The following is a 15,128-nucleotide window of genomic DNA, read 5'->3' as shown; positions in this document are numbered from 1 at the left end:
ATAATTATAAAAACTAGTCAAGCCTAACGAAACAACGCTTAACCTCTTGGAACTATAGGGGGTGCTGTTCCGCATTAGCATATTTGTGTCTCCAAATTAAACTGCCTCGTGCTAAATTCTTGATCGTACAATATGCATATTATTGTTATTATTGGATAGAAAACACCTTCTAGTTTCTATAGAAGTTGAAATTTTGTCTCTGAGTTGTACAGAACAATTTCTACAGCACTTTTCATGACAGGGTTCAGATTTCAATTTTTTTTACCTCTGATCTGGGGTCTGTTTTTAAGGCGACAGTGAATGCTATGAAGAAACCGACACTGCCTACGTCTTCCTCTGGGTGTCTGTACGTCATCACGCTTTCAATGGAATCGATGGGATATTCACAGCCAGTATAAAAGACCAAAATGTATAGAGACCGCCCTTTCTCGTCGTGCGCCTGAAGCGTGAAGGGCATCGGACCTGCCTCGTTCCAAATCGTTTTCTAACCAGCAATATTTCTCCGGTCATGTTTTCACTCGTTTTAGGTGTTAAAAACATCAAAATGTAGTTAATTTGAACCGTTTTATAGCAATTTATATCCGTTTAGTGCGATTTTAGAGGAATTTATTTGTTGTGCACTCTGAAACTTTGGACACGTTTTGGGGTGTCGGTCGTTGGTGGTGGACATTTCGAAGGACAGAGGACATCTATCGACCAAAAGACGTTTATAACATAGAAAGGATACATTGCCCAAGAATCTGATGGAAGAACACCTCAAAGTAAGCAATATTTAATATGATAAATCGTGTTTCTGTCGAAATATTTTAAACGCACATTTCGCCATTTTGTTTGGTATAGCTTCACTTGGCGAACCCTGTATTGAAAAGTAAGGATAATTTTAAAAATGTAAATCAGCGGTTGCATTAAGAACTAATTTGTCTTTCGATTCCTGTAAACCCTGTATTTTTTAGTCAAGTATATGATTAGCTATTAATTAAACCAGATCACTCTGAAAGATGGCGACCGACATTTTCAGGCTTGTTTTGCTACTATTTTCATTGTGTAACCACGGTTTTGTATGGCTAAATATGCACCTTTTCGAACAAACTGTATATGTATATTGTAAAATGATGTTACAGGAGTGTCATCGGAAGAATTCTGAGAAGGTTAGTGAAAAAATTAATATCTTTTGGCGATGTTGACTTTTATCGCTCACTTTGGCTAGAATCAATGCTGGGCTGCTATGTGCTATGTGCTACGCTAATATAACGATTTATTGTGTTTTCGCTGTAAGACACTTAGAAAATCTGAAATATTGTCTGTATTCACAGGATCTGTGTCTTTCGATTCGTGTATGCTGTGTATTTTTACGAAATGTTTGATGATTAGTAGTTAGGTAAACACGTTGCTCATTGTAATTATTCTAGTCCATTTGTGACGGTGGGTGCAATTGTAACCTATGGCAGCTACCTGAAATATGCACTTTTTTCTAACAAAACCTATCCCATACCATAAATATGTTATCAGACTGTCATCTAATGAGTTTTTTTGTTGGTTAGGGGCTATAAATATCTTAGTTTAGCCGAATTGGTGATGGCTACTGGTGTTGGTGGACAAATAAAAGATGGTGGATTATGCTAATGTGTTTTTAGGTAATAGATGTACATCTTTACATATTGTGTCTTCCCTGTAAAACATTTTAAAAATCGGAAATGGTGGCTTTATTCACAAGATCTGTATCTTTCATCTGGTGTCTTGGACTTGTGATTTAATGATATTTAGATGCTACTATCTACTTGTGAAGCTATGCTAGCTATGCTAAACAGTGTGTGGGGGGTGGGGGGTGCTCCCGGATCCGGGTTTCTGAGGCAGTAGAAGTTAAAGCCTGTATTACTATTAGTGTCGAGCAATCGTCACAATCGTTATTCATCCTCACTGGAAAACATACCTGAATGCATTTTTTTGTGATTGTAAAACTGAGTCATTTGGGGAATGGGATGGACGAGTAAAACAGTAACTGAGGGATGGAAGGAATTTGCGTTAATTATTAACTGAGAAATGGAGAGGCCTGAATTCTCATTGCACGCCGGGCCGTATATTCTGATGAACTTGAATGGAAAACATACACAACTTATTTAGCAATAGTACAATAGACCTCATCCATGAGTGAAACGCAAAAACTTGAGAATGATTTTCGATACCTTGTCAAGTAGGTTGCAGAGGTCGAACGTGTCGGAGTACAGTGGGCCACGTCCCCTGCATGTTGTAATATACCATTTCAATCAGTGTTTGGCTTCATGTATGCTGACACCTGACGGGGTGACTTTTCATTTAAACACCTACCTCTACTTTATATAATGACTTAAATCCACCGTGTGCCATTCTGATTGGCAACGGTGCCATAAAGACAACGTTATATGGATTGTTATCATAGATGAGTTAATTTCCCAGATGATAGTGCTAAAGGCTCCTAAAGGAATGCAATTGCCAACTGGATAGAGAAGGTAAGATGTGCACACACATATATGCAGGCAAGCAAGCACAGACACACACGCTACACATGCACACCACACACAGATAGATGAAGGATAAACCTATAAACCAAGGGAAAGAGCTCACAGAGAGGAGGCATAAGCGTCTTGTCTGAGCTCGCACAGTTGTGCCCGGAAAACAATCAATCACCAGACACAATCCCACCTCCAAATGAAAGAAGAGAGCGAAGGATAAAGAGAGGTAGACAGAGGAGAGGAAAAGAGGAGAATCAGTTCAGCTTACCTCTGACCCACTTTCTACAGCTTTGCCTACCCCGATGAATCCATTCCGATATATTCACGTGCCTGATCATATTGTAACGGTCCTCGGCATAAGAGCCAAGGTACAATTCCCACGAAGTGGATTAACTATATGGGCGCGATGTGTAGGGTGTTTGCCTTTCACGCCGGAGTCATGGGATTGCTTCCCTGCCAACGCCGCTGTCCGGGGACAAACAAATTGGTGTCAGAAGTGGGATGGTGGCTGCGGTGTCATCTGAATGCACGGCCCAGATGTGTGAGGGGGCTGAGGATAGTCAAAGCACAGGGACGTGGCTTCCTGTTTGGACGGGGTAGTATAGTGACCCTCTCCATATGAACCGTGTTACAATTCCCAATAAGTGGGATAATCCTATTGACATGATGAATAGGATTTTTGCCTTTCATGCCAGAGACCCAGATTTGCTTCCCTGCATCACCATTCGCTATAATACCATTTCTGCCCCTTTTAGGTACATTTTCTTTTCAAAAATGGAATAATGGAAGCAACAAATATTTTTATGGTTGATGACTGAGGTGGAATATAACTGTTGCATTACTGCATAAAACCATGGTAAAAAACAACATAAAACCATGGTAAATCATACACTACCGTTCAAAAGTTTGGGGTCACTTAGAAATGTCCTTGTTTTTGAAAGAAAAGCTATTTTTTGGTCCATTAAAATAACATACAAATGATCAGAAATATAGTGTAGACATTGTTAATGTTGTAAATGACTATTGTTGCTAGAAATTGCTGATTTTTAATGGAATATCTACATAGGTGTACAGAGGCCCACTATCAGCAACCATCACTCCTGTGTTCCATTGGCACGTTGTGTTAACTAATCAAAGTTTATAATTTTAAAAGGCTAATTGATCATTAGAAAACCCATTTGCAATTATGTTAGCACAGCTGAAAGCTGTTGTTCTGATTGAAGAAGCAATAAAACTGGCCTACTTTAGACTAGCTGAGTATCTGGAGCATCAGTATTTGTGGGTTCGATTACATGCTCAAAATGGCCAGAAACAAAGACCTTTCTTCTGAAACTCGTCAGTCTATTCTTGTTCTGCGAAATGAATGCTATTCCAAGCGAGAATTTGCCAAGAAACTGAAGATCTCGTACAATGCTGTGTACTACTCCCTTCACAGAACAGCGCAAACTGGCTCTAACCAGAATAGAAAGAGTGGGAGGCCACCACTGAGCAAGAGGACGAGTACATTAGACTGTCTAGTTTGAGAAACAGATGCCTCAGAAGTCCTCAACTGTCAGCTTCATTAAATAGTACCTGCAAAACATCAGCCTCAACCTCAACAGTTAGAGAAGCGACTCCGGGATGCTGACATTCTAGGCAGTGTTCCTCTGTCCAGTGTCTGTGTTCATTTGCCCGTCTTAATCTTGTATTTTTATTGGCCAGTCTGAGATAAGGCTTTTTCTTTGCAACTGTGCCTAGACGGTCAGCATCCCGTAGTCGCCTCTTCACTGTTGACGTTAAGACTGGTGTGACCCCAACTTTTGAACGGTAGTGTATGTTGGTAACCTCCATGGTAAACTCTGTTCACGTGCCAACCTCTGTTTAATCTTTGTTCAACATTTCTTCAAAAGTCTTAACCATGCGTGGGAGGTTGTAGATATTGTGGTGAAGTTGGGGTCTATTCCAGGCTCTGAGAACACTGGCATGACAGATGTAGCCTTGATAAAGCAGTTGAAGCTATATCCTGAACTAGGGACAAATAGATACAGAGAGGTCTCAGGGGATAGATCTCTCCATGGGGACTGTGTGTATGTCTCTAAAGTTGAAGTAATTACCTACGACTCACTTCACACGGCTGAGTACACACACATTTGTCAGGGAGCCAAATTAGAGTTATTTAACATGCATGTCTACAACCAAGACAATTAATAATAAAAATTTGTATCTATCAGTTCATCATTTTATAATTGCTAATCTATCGAAAAAGAAATCTGAAAAATAATTTGGGAATAAATGATAAAATGAAGAAACATTGAAACTATATAGTATATATTGACGCCACATTGCTGCGTGGCTTCGTTCCATTGGCTGCCAGGTCATGTACGTGGTACCAGGCTTTTAGAAGTGCTCTCTGTTACAGGGTGAGTCAGAGAGACTGAGGACCGTAATCTGGCACAACATTGGCCGGTGTTAAATAACACAACACATTTACTGATGTTACCCAAGGGTCCGCTGACAGTGCACTCGAGATCTGAACCTAATTGCCGCTTCCTCCCGGCAACGACGAAAGGGATACAGAAGTTTGACGTGTGTGACAAGATTTGTTGTCGCCAACGGACACTAACCAGTACCTTTGCAAAATCACTGTAATTGAACATGCCACGGATTTGACCTGATTAAGCCGTGAACAATGAAACGCTGGGACATTTTTATACTTACTCAGGACAGTTGCCGGCCCCCGTGATGATATATAATATCACTTGGCAGGCAAGATAATTATAACATAGCTCAGCGAACAGAATCCGGAGGGGGTGCCATCTGAGGGTGCTGCACTAGAGGGGGTGGGAGAAGGTGGGGGTGTACTATAATCTGTACTGTCAGAGTTACTTTTATTAGAGTCAACCGGGGCCTGATAGATCCTGACGCATACACACATGCACACACACCCACACAACTCTCCTTGGAAAAGCTATGTCATCGAGGAAGCGGTCACACCCCCTATTCCTTCCCCATCCACAACATTACAAAAATAGGCGGGTCAGTGAAACACCTGTTTTGGTGCATACAGGACAGGTAAATGATTATGTTAATCTTCTCTTAAAGTAAGTCATGACCAGCAGGGTATGTATAATGTCTTGTGTAAGAGGGACCTGGGGGTGAGATTTCCACCAAAGGATTGACTGCCTTGCCTTTAAATGCCTTGACAGGTTATTTGCCAATGCATGGACATTTATACTCTTGGTCTTCCAAGAGGCAATATCCAGAGCCGCCTTCCATGAAAGCGTGTTACCTATATGCTACATACAGCATAACCATTACTTTACTGTGAGACTCGTGATATTCCAGTGCAGTGACAGTGCCTTTGGAAAGTATTCCAACCCCTTGACTTTTCCAATGTTTTGTTACATTACAGCCTTATTCTAAAATGGATAAAAAAACTCAGAAATCTACACACACACCCATAATGACAAAGTGAAAACAGGTTTAAGGAATTTGTGCAAATTTTTTAAAAACAAATACCTTATTTACATAAGTATTCAGACCTTTGGCTAAGAGACTGGAAATTGAGCTCAGGTGCATTATGTTTCCATTGATCATCCTTGAGATGTTTCTAACACTTGATTGGAGTCCACCTGTGGTAAATTCAATTGATTGCTAACATTTATGATAGCAAATTTCAATTTACAAAAAAAAAAAATGACGTTTTCGTCTTTTGAGCTTCTAGTCATGAAATCTATGCAGCCTACTCAATCACTTTTTATAGCTACTGTTTACAGGCCTCCTGGGCCATATACATCGTTCCTCTCTGAGTTCCCTGAATTCCTATCAGACCTTGTAGTCATTGCAGATCATATTCTAATTTTTGGTGATTTTAATATTCATATGGAGAAGTCCACAGACCCACTCCAAAAGTCTTTCGGAGCCATCATCGACTCAGTGGGTTTTGTCCAACATGTCTCTGGACCTACTCACTGCCACAGTCCTACTCTGGACCTAGTTTTGTCCCATGGAATAAATGTTGTAGATCTTAATGTTTTCCCACATAATCCTGGACTATCGGACCACCATTTTATTACGTTTGCAATCGCAACAAATAATCTGCTCAGACCCCAACCAAGGAGCATCAAAAGTCGTGCTATAAATTCTCAGACAACACAAAAATTCCTTGATGCCATTCCAGACTCCTTCTGCCTACCCAAGGGCATCGGAGGACAAAAATCAGTTAACCACTTAACTGAGGAACTCAATTTAACCTTGCGCAATACCCTAGATGCAGTTGCACCCCTAAAAACGAAAAACATTTGTCATAAGAAACTAGCTCCCTGGTATACAGAAAATACCCGAGCTTTGAGCAAGCTTCCAGGAAATTGGAATGGAAATGGCGCCACACCAAACTGGAAGTCTTCCGACTAGCTTGGAAAGACAGTACCGTGCAGTACCGAAGAGCCCTCGCTGCTGCTCGATCATCCTACTTTTCCAACTTAATCGAGGAAAATAAGAACAATCCAAAATTTATTTTTGATACTGTTGCAAAGCTAACTAAAAAGCAGCATTCCCCAAGAGAGGATGGCTTTTACTTCAGCAGTAATAAATTCATGAACTTCTTTGAGGAAAAGATCATGACCATTAGAAAGCAAATTACGGACTCCTCTTTGAATCTGCGTATTCCTCCAGGGCTTAGCTGTCCTGGATCTGCACAGCTCTGCCAAGGCCTGGGATCGGGAGAGACACTTAAGTGTTTTAGTACTATATCTCTTGACACAATGATGAAAATAATCATGGCCTCTAAACCTTCAAGCTGCATACTGGATCCTATTCCTACTAAACTGCTGAAAGAGCTGCTTCCTGTGCTTGGCCCTCCTATGTTGAACATAATAAACAGCTCTCTATCCACCGGATGTGTACCAAACTCACTAAAAGTGGCAGTGATAAAGCCTCTCTTGAAAAAGCCAAACCTTGACCCGGAAAATATAAAAAAACTATCGGCCTATATCGAATCTTCCATTCCTCTCAAAAATTTTAGAAAAAGCTGTTCCGCAGCAACTCACTGCCTTTCTGAAGACAAACAATGTATACGAAATGCTTCAGTCTGGTTTTAGACCCCATCATAGCACTGAGACTGCACTTGTGAAGGTGGTAAATGACATTTTAATGGCGTCAGACCGAGGCTCTGCATCTGTCCTCGTGCTACTAGACCTTAGTGCTGCCTTTGACACCATCGATCACCACATTCTTTTGGAGAGACTGGAAACCCAAATTGGTCTACACGGACCAGTTCTGGCCTGGTTTAGATCTTACCTGTCGGAAAGATATCAGTTTGTCTCTGTGAATGGTTTGTCCTCTGACAAATCAACTGTGCATTTCGGTGTTCCTCAAGGTTCCGTTTTAGGACCACTATTGTTTTCACTATATATTTTACTTCTTGGGGATGTTATTCGAAAACATAATGTTAACTTTCACTGCTATGCGGATGACACACATTTCAATGAAACATGGTGAAGCCCCAAAATTGCCCTCGCTAGAAGCCTGTGTTTCAGACATAAGGAAGTGGATGGCTGAAAACGTTCTACTTTTAAACTCGGACAAAACAGAGATGCTTGTTCTAGGTCCCAAGAAACAAAGAGATCTTCTGTTAAATCTGACAATTCATCTTGATGGTTGTAAAGTCGTCTCAAATAAAACTGTGAAGGACCTCGGCGTTACTATTGACCCTGATCTCTCTTTTGACGAACATATCAAGACTGTTTCAAGGACAGCTTTTTTCCATCTACGTAACATTGCAAAAATCTGAAATTTTCTGTTAAAAAATGATGCAGAAAAATTAATCCATGCATTTGTTACTTCTAGGTTAGACTACTGCAATGCTCTACTTTCCGGCTACCCGGATAAAGCACTAAATAAACTTCAGTTAGTGCTAAATACGGCTGCTAGAATCCTGACTAGAACCAAGAAATTTGATCATATTACTCCAGTGCTAACTTCCCTACACTGGCTTCCTGTTAAGGCAAGGGCTGATTTCAAGGTTTTACTGTTAACCTATAAAGCGTTACATGGGCTTGCTCCTACCTATCTTTCCGAGTTGGTCCTGCCGTACATACCAATACGTACGCTACGGTCACAAGACGCAGGCCTCCTAATTGTCCCTAGAATTTCTAAGCAAACAGCGGGACGCAGGGCTTTCTCCTATAGATCTCCATTTTTATGGAACAGTCTGCCTACCCATGTGAGAGACGCAGACTCGGTCTCAACCTTTAAGTCTTTACTGAAGACTTAGCTCTTCAGTAGGTCATATGATTGAGTGTAGTCTGGCCCAGGAGTGTGAAGGTGAACGGAAAGGCTCTGGAGCAACGAACCGCCCTTGCTGTCTCTGCCTGGCCGGTTCCCCTCTCTCCACTGGGATTCTCTGCCTCTAACCCTGTTACAGGGGCTGAGTCACTGGCTTACTGGTGCTCTTTCATGCCGTCCCTGGGAGGGGTGCGTCACTTGAGTGGGTTGAGTTACTGACGTGATCTTCCTGTCTGGGTTGGCGCCCCCCCTTGGTTTGTGCTGTGGTGGAGATCTTTGTTGGTTATACTCGGCCTTGTCTCAGGATTATAAGTTGGTGGTTGAAGATATCCCTCCAGTGGTGCAGGGGCTGTGCTTTGGCAAAGTGGGTGGGGTTATATCCTTCCTATTTGGCCCTGTCCGGGGGTATCTTCGGATGGGGCCACAGTGTCTCCTGACCGCTCCTGTCTCAGCCTCCAGTATTTATGCTGCAGTAGTTTGTGTCGGGGGGCTAGGGTCAGTTGGTTATACCTGGAGTACTTCTCCTGTCTTATCCAGTGTCCTGTGTGAATTTAAGTATGCTTTCTCTAATTCTCTCGTTCTCTCTTTCTCTCTCTGAGAACCTGAGCCCTAGGACCATACGTCAGGACTACCGGGCATGACGACTCCCTGCTGCCCCCAGTCCGCCTGGTCTTGCTGCTATTCCAGTTTCAACGGTTCTGCCTGCGGTTACGGAACCCCTACCTGTCCCAGACCTGCTGTTTTCAACTCTTAATGATCGGCTATGAAAAGCCAACTGACATTTATTCCTGATTATTATTTGACCATGCTTGTCATTTATGAACATTTTGAAAATCTTGGCTCTCTCTAATTTTCTCCTTCTCTCTTTCTTTCTCTCGGAGGACCTGAGCCCTGGGACCATACGTCGGGACTGCCGGGCGTGGTGGCTCCTTGCTGTCCCGAGTTCGCCTGGCCATGCTGCTGTTCCGGTTTCAGCTGTTCTGCCTGCGGTTATGGAACCGCCACCTGTCCCAGACCTGTTGTTTTTCAACTCTTAATGATCGGCTATGAAAAGCCAACTGAATATTATTCATGATTATTATTTGACCATGCTTGTCACTTATGAACATTTTTGAACATCTTGGCATAGTTCTGTTATCTCCACCCAGCACAGCCAGAAGAGGACTGGCCACCCCTCATAGCCTGGTTCCTCTCCAGGTTTCTTCCTAGGTTTTGGCCTTTCTAGGGAGTTTTTCCTAGCCACCGTGCTTCTACACCTGCATTCTAGCTGTTTGGGGTTTTAGGCTGGGTCTCTGTACAGCACTTCGAGATATCAGCTGATGTACGAAGGGCTATATAAAATAAACTTGATTGATTGATTGGACATGATTTGGAAAGGCACACCCCTGTCTATACAAGGTCCCACAGTTGACAGTGCATGTCAGAGCAAAAACAAGCCATGAGGTTGAAGGAATTGTCAGTAGAGCTTCCCAGGAACAGTGGCTTCCATCGCTCTTAGGTTGAGGAAGGTTGGAACCACCAAGACTCTTCCTAGAGCTGGCCGCCTGGCCAAACTGAGTAATCGGGCGAGAAGGGCCTTGTTCAAGGAAGTGACCAAAAATCTGACGGTCACTCTGACAGAGCTCCAGAGTTCCTCTCTGGAGATGGGAGAACCTTTCAGAAGGACAATCATCTCTGCAGCCCTCCACCAATCACGCCTTTATGGTAGATTGTCCAGACGGAAGCCCCTCAGTAAAAGGCACATGACAGCCCGCTTGGAGTTTGCACCTAAAGACTATCAGACCATGAGAAACAAGGTTCTCTATTCTGATGAAACCAAGATGAACTCTTTGGCCTGATGAAACCTGGCATCATCCCTATGGTGAAGCATGGGGGTGGTAGCATCATGTTGTGGGGGTGAATCCTGACCAATCCTGAGACTAGTCAGGATTGACCAAAGTACAGAGAAATCTTTGATGAAAACCCACTCCTGAGCGCTCAGGACCTCAGACTGGGGGAAAAGGTTCACCTTCCAACAGGACAATGACCCTAAGCACACAGCCAAGATAATGCAGTGGTGGCTTCGGGACAAGTCTCTGAATGTCCTTGAGTGGCCCAGTCAGAGCCCAGACTTGAACCGGATCGAAAATCTCTGGAGAGACCTGAAAATAGCTGTACAGCAACACTCCCCATCCAACCTGACAAAACTTGAGAGGATCTGCAGAGAAGAATGGGAGAAACTCCCCAGATACAGGTGTGCCAAGCTTGTTGTGTCATACCCAAGAAGACTCAATGCTGTATTTGGTGCCAAAAGTGCTTCAACAAAGTACTGAGTAAAGGGTCTGAATACTATGTGATATTTCAGATTTTTTAAAACCTGTTTTTGCTTTGTCATTATGGGGTAGATTGATGAGGGAAAAACATGATTTAATCAATTTTAGAACAAGGCTCTTACCTAACAAAATGTGGAAAAATGTAATGGTCTGAATACTTTCCAAAAGCACTGTATCTATAGTACAGAAATGGATATGCTTGGGCTGTTATTACAGCTCCATGCAATGCATGTAGACTAACAACTTTGTGATTCATGCTATTACATTCCACTCTGGCCAGAAGTTATGGGTATACAGTGGGGCAAAAAAGTATTTAGTCAGCCACCAATTGTGCAAGTTCTCCCACTTAAAAAGATGAGGCCTGTAATTTTCATCATAGGTACACTTCAACTATTACAGACAAGCTGAGAATTTGTTTTCCAGAAAATCACATTGTAGGATTTTTAATGAATTTATTTGCAAATTATGGTGGAAAATAAGTATTTGTTCACCTACAAACAAGCAAGAAGTCTGGCTCTCACAGACCTGTAACTTGTTCTTTAAGAGGCTCCTCTGTCCTCCACTTGTTACATGTATTAATGGCACCTGTTTGAACTTGTTATCAGTATAAAAGACACCTGTCCACAACCTCAAACAGTCACACTCCAAACTCCACTATGGCCAAGACCAAAGAGCTGTCAAAGGACACCAGAAACAAAATTGTAGACCTGCACCAGGCTGGGAAGACTGAATCTGCAATAGGTAAGCAGCTTGGTTTGAAGAAATCAACTGTGGGAGCTATTTTTAGGAAATGGAAGACATACAAGACCACTGATAATCTCCCTCGATCTGGGGCTCCAAGTGAGCAAAAATCCCAGAACCACACGGGGGGACCTAGTGAATGACCTGCAGAGAGCTGGGACCAAAGTAACAAAGCCTACCATCAGTAACACACTACGCCGCCAGGGACTCAAATCCTGCAGTGCCAGACGTGTCCCCCTGCTTAAGCCATTACATGTCCAGGCCCGTCGGAAGTTTGCTAGAGAGCATTTGGATGATCCAGAAGAAGATTGGGAGAATGTCATATGGTCAGATGAAACCAAAATATAACTTTTTGGTAAAAACTCAACTCGTCGTGTTTGGAGGACAAAGAATGCTGAGTTGCATCCAAAGAACACCATACCTACTGTGAAGCATGGGGGTGGAAACATAATGCTTTGAGGCTGTTTTTCTGCAAAGGGAACAGGACGACTGATCCGTGTAAAGGAAAGAATTAATGGGGCCATGTATCGTGAGATTGAGTGAAAACCTCCTTCCATCAGCAAGGGCATTGAAGATGAAACGTGGCTGGGTCTTTCAGCATGACAATGATCCCAAACACACCGCCCGGGCAACGAAGGAGTGGCTTCGTAAGAAGCATTTCAAGGTCCTGGAGTGGCCTAGCCAGTCTCCAGATCTCAACCCCATAGAAAATCTTTGGAGGGAGTTGAAAGTCCGTGTTGCCCAGCAACAGCCCCAAAACATCACTGCTCTAGAGGAGATCTGCATGGAGGAATGGGCCAAAATACCAGCAACAGTGTGTGAAAACCTTGTGAAGACTTACAGAAAACGTTTGACCTCTGTCATTGCCAACAAAGGGTATATAACAAAGTATTGAGATAAACTTTTGTTATTGACCAAATACTTATTTTCCACCATTATTTGCAAATAAATTCATTAAAAATCCTACAATGTGATTTTCTGGATTTTTTTTTCTCATTTTATCTGTCATAGTTGAAGTGTACCTATGATGAACATTACAGGCCTCTCTCATCTTTTTAAGTGGGAGAACTTGCACAATTGGTGGCTGACTAAATACTTTTTTGCCCCACTGTATATGGAAACATCGAACTTCCAGGCAGAAAAAAAATATTCTGTTCCTTTAAAAACCTACCCAACTCCGTCTTGTCTTCCGTCAATTTAATGCTTCAATAAACCTGGTCTGTCTGTCTGTCTGTCTCTCTCACACACACGTTCACTGCGGTATCACAGAGCACATCCACAGAGGAAGTAGGTCCATGCAGATTGCTAACGTACTGCCAATGACCGTAGGAAGTAGTGACCTTGAGAAATACAAATTTCAACTTCCTGGAAAAGTAGGCTTTGTTCGCTGATATTATTGTTTTTAGAGTCTTAAATTGTTGTGAAGTGATTCTTATTATATTTGAACAGCTGCTGGGTGCTATTTAACCTCACTTAATGTAATTCCCTGAATTAAGTACATTTTGTTCAACAATTTAGTGAAGATGCCATCCGTTCCTATCAGTTTCTGTTCGAATGGTGCTCACCTGACTTTCTATACTCAGTTGACAAAAGAGTTAAAGAGGATAGGGCGGAAGGACAGGGATGAAACCTGCAGAGATTTACAAAGTGTGCGTTTTTGTGCACAGGTATGTGCACGTACACACATGTGTGCGAGTGAGTGCATGAATGCACGTGTTTCTGAGTTTTGAGTGTGTGTGTGTCCAAATCTGTGTGTGCGCGTGTCTCGGAGTGTGACTAACGGGCAAGCTCGCTACAAGCTGAGCAGATTGCCTGGCCGTTAAAGAGCCGTGGAGACCTGCGGTGCCGGTCCCCTCATGCCCCAGCAGAGCTAAACAGATGACCAGGTAACCGATCTGCTCACCATGGGCCTCTGCCAATGTACAGGCCGGGGGAAGGAGAAGTGACAACCGCGGTCACACGCTGTTCTCCAAGCTGTCTGATCTGCATCTGCCTCCTCAGTCCCACCTCGGACCATCTTACCATCCATTTCCCTATTAACTTAATCGTCATACTGTATACATGGAAAAAGTGAGAGGCACAGTGTGAAGAGTCATATTACAGGTTTCTTTCCTATCACTTTGGCACATTTTTCAGATGCAGGGTATATTTTCTAATTACAGAACTCTTAACTGATAACCCTTTTAATGCCCTCTATCTTAAGTTCAGAACATTCATTGGAGTTTCACACATCTTTCACCCCTGAGTCATTGATGAAAAGTGTAAGCTTTCCGTGAAATATCATGAGAACATTTTGTGTAGTTCCCATTACATCAAATAACGATAGGCTCACCAGTAAGTCATTTTAACTACCATTTAATCCAATAGCTAAAAATACAAGATACACATTTCAAAATGTTTCTTTTAGAAGAGCTGAATAGAAAGAAAAGTAGACAGTAAATAAAATTTTCCATACAGTAATCGACTATAACTTACCATGGTACTGATATGCATGATTATTTTGTATGTTGGCAAAGCAGTCAGAAACAACTGATTGAAGAGTGGAAGACTTTAAGTTTCTATAGCTATCTGCCACACCTTTCTTTGTGATTGTCTCCACCCCCTCCAGGTGTTGCCAATCTTCCCCATTATCTCCTGTGTATTTATACCTATGTTCTCTGTTTGTCTATTGCCAGTTTGTCAAGCCATTGTTACTTCAACACGGTTTGCATCTGGGTCTTACCTTGATTCCTGATACTATGTACAGTGGCTTGCGAAAGTATTCATCCCATTTTGGCATTTTTCCTATTTTGCTGCCTTACAACCTGGAGTAAACATAGATTTTTGGGGGGGTGGTATCATTATATTAACACAACATGCCTACCACTTTGAAGATATATTTTGCAAAATATTTATTGTGAAACCAACAAGATTTAAGAAAAATAAATGGAAAACTTGAACGTGCATAACTATTCACCCCCCCAAAGTCAATACTTTGTAGAGCCACCTTTTCCAGAAATTACAGCTGCAAGTCTCTTGGGGTATGTCTCTAAGCTTGGCACATGTAGCCACTGTTTTTTTTTGCCCATTCTTCAAGGCAAAATTGCTCCAGCTCCTTCAAGTTGGAGGGGTTCCGCTGACGTACAGCAATTTTAAGTTATACCACAGATTCTCAATTGGATTGAGGTCTGGGCTTTGACCAGGCCATTCCAAGACATTTAAATGTTTCCCCTAAACCACTCGAGTGTTGCTTTAGTAGTATGCCTAGGGCCATTGTCCTGCTGGAAGCTGAACCTCTGTCCCAGTCTCAAATTTCTGCAAGACTTAAACAGGTTTCCCCTCA

Source organism: Salvelinus fontinalis, chromosome 36 (assembly GCF_029448725.1).
Source record: "Salvelinus fontinalis isolate EN_2023a chromosome 36, ASM2944872v1, whole genome shotgun sequence".
Lineage (NCBI taxonomy): Eukaryota > Metazoa > Chordata > Actinopteri > Salmoniformes > Salmonidae > Salvelinus > Salvelinus fontinalis.
Note: the sequence above shows the minus strand (reverse complement) of the source record.